Below are 2937 nucleotides of genomic sequence, written 5' to 3'. Positions count from 1 at the left end.
TGTGGGTGGCAGGAATCAAATCATTTTGGTCACTAATGCAGCCTCCTAAGATGCACATTAGCAGGAAGGTGAAGTCAGGAGCGGGAGCTGTGAATCAAACCCAGGTGTTGTGACCTAGGCTGTGTGTGACTAATCACTGGACACATGATGTTTGGAATGATTTTGTTTATTTGTTTGCCCTTCTAAATGATGGATAACTTAAGATCTTAATCATCTTTACATTTCCAGCACTTGTCATGCATGACTAAGTAGTTAAAAATTGTGTGTTAAATCCTCAAAGCAATAGATGTTAAGAAGTCAGATTCTTATTTGCAATAGAAACTTAAGATATAGATTTATTCATTTAATCCTCACAAAAGGTTTTAATGTTCATCCTATGTAAAGGTCTCCTATGTTAATTGAGGCAAGAGGAGATAAGTACCTTGTGCAAACTATAGAGGTTATAAATGGCAGAGGCAGTGTTGAAGGCCATGCGGTTGGTTGGGAGGCATCAGAGGCTTCATCCTCTTTCCCAATGAGGCTGTGGTAGAATCAGGCCTGCCACCCAGGGCTTCTGAGCTCCCATCACTTCCCAAGAGATACTCTAACATGCAAGTATGCGGCACCACAGCCTTTCAGCAGAAGATGCTCTGTGTCTCTAAGAGCCCCTCACCAGCTTGACATTTCACAGAGTAGAACACATGTAACTCCTTCTTTCCTAAGACTGTCATTGTCCCCACCAAACATGACTTCCCTTGCTTCTACACTTACCCAGGCTGTTTTGTGTTTGGATCCTATCTTCTAATAAGCTTGCTACCCCTCTTGGCAATAATATTGACCAAATCACAATTCGTCCCCTGATTCAAGTTTTGCTGTCTCAGTCACCAGTTGAACAGATGTGATGGGTAAGCATGTGGATAGTGCCAAATAGCCCAGGGTTTGATTGCAACCCCACATTTTATGAAACATATGACCTGCAGCAACTTAGATATTTGATTTTTTTTATTTTCCCCAATGGTAAAGTGAAATTAAAATAAAACTATTTTATAGGAGTGCAATGAGAACTAAATGTGATGATGTATATAAAGTAATTTAGAACATTGTACAGTAAGTGGTAATTGTAATACCCATTAAGAGGTAGCTATTATTTTATATTCATATTAGTGTAAAGATTCTAAAATTGGAAAAATAATTTCAGATAGTCAATTCTCGCTACATGCATCACCTACCAGCTTATCTCTTCCATTTGAAAGAAAGCAATAATTTCTTTTTTAAAAAATTATAAGGATTTAGTTATTTATTTGAAAGGCAGAGATACAGAGAGAAGAGGGGAGAGGGACAGAGAGAGAAGGCGAGACCCTCCATCTGCTGGTTCACTCCTGAAATGGCTTCAATGACCAGGGCTGGGCTGGGCTGAAGCCAGAGCTGCTTCTGGGCCTCCCATGTGGGTGCAGAGGCCTGAGTCATTGGGCCAGCTTCCACTTCCACTGGAAGCAACGATTTCAACGAGGACCATCCACTGGAAGCTCCCAAGCAATCATGGAATCCCTCCTGCAGTGAGGGCTCCCTCTTCCTAGGACTAGCATTCTAGCCTAGTGCTAAATTCCTTTGTGACTCTTCCTGCTGCACCCCGCCTAGAAGATAGAAGGCTGCCTCCCTTTGTGTTGCTATGTGAGGGCAAACAGTTGAAATCTTTACTTAATATATACTCAACTGATTTTCTGTATGTGAAGAGAATTGAAAATGAATCTTGATGTGAATGGAAGGGGAGAGAGAGCGGGAAAGGGGAGGGTTGCGGGTGGGAGGGAAGTTATGGGGTGAGGGGGAGCCATTGTAATCCATAAGCTGTACTTTGGAAATTTATATTCATTAAATAAAAGCTTTTAAAAAACGAAGAAGAAAAAGAAGAAGATAGAAGGCTGCCTCCCGGAAGAGTGACAAGCTTGCAAAGCTGCTGCCTGTTGAGTGATGATTTTAGAACTGTCCTGCATCAAATATAATTCTGCGGTGGGCTCTGTGGGCCTTCGGTGGGTTCAGGTTTCATGTTGTGCAGAACGGAAATCATTTTATTTATCCCTTGTGTGGCAGTGAAGAAGGCTGTTGGAGAAATCACCCTGTTTGTCATTCTCCTGCAAATCTCTGGTTTTCTCTCTCTCTCTTCCTCCCTGTAAACTACAATACACAGTTCTTGTTGCTTTAATAGACTGTGAATTGATTTGCATGCAAGCTGGAGCTGGTGGAAGGTTTGGCTGAGAATGAACTTTTTTTTCTCCTTCTGTTTCATTTCTTTACAGAAGAGTGCACCCCTGCACACCCTCCCCGTTCTCTACCTTCTGATCGTGCTGTCTGCTATAATTCTGCCCCATGGCAAACTTCTCCTTATTGACTCTAAATTACATTTAATCCTGTTAGGATCACTTTTTTATTAAAAGGCATGCATTGTGATGGCATTGATGGGAATCCAGACACTGAGATGCCCAGCCAGAGGAAAATAAACTCCTAGAGCTTTCTAGTGCTTATCGTTTTCATGCTGGGCCCCGCTGTGTAGCCTTTTGAAGTATGCGGAGGATAGGGGTGCTTGGTGCAGATAATGGTGGGCTCCTGGGTCGGGTGGGGAGCTCTGCCTCAAGGAAATCATCTTTTGGGCCCAGTGGACTCGAGCAGAAGTAGTATAATTCTACTAGTGACAAAGGCCTTGCAGGGGGAAATTGCCTGTGTTAAAATCTATGCACAAATTAAAATAACAGGGCTAAGGGGAAAATATCTCTATGAAAGGCTTTAGGACTCTAGTGGATAATAATATCCTTGTCACATTAGGATCTTGGGACCTAAAGATACTGGATTTTATTTTATTTTATTTTTTTGGTGCATGTGGGGTTTCTTTTCTCAACTTTATCCTATGCAAGAAATCTGCTTTCGGGGGCTTACTTGATGAATTTGGATGCTATGCCAAAGCAC

This window comes from Lepus europaeus, chromosome 16 (genome assembly GCF_033115175.1).
Source record: "Lepus europaeus isolate LE1 chromosome 16, mLepTim1.pri, whole genome shotgun sequence".
Classification (NCBI taxonomy): Eukaryota; Metazoa; Chordata; class Mammalia; order Lagomorpha; family Leporidae; genus Lepus; species Lepus europaeus.
The sequence above is the reverse complement of the archived record's forward strand: the minus strand, read 5'-3'. Positions refer to the sequence as shown.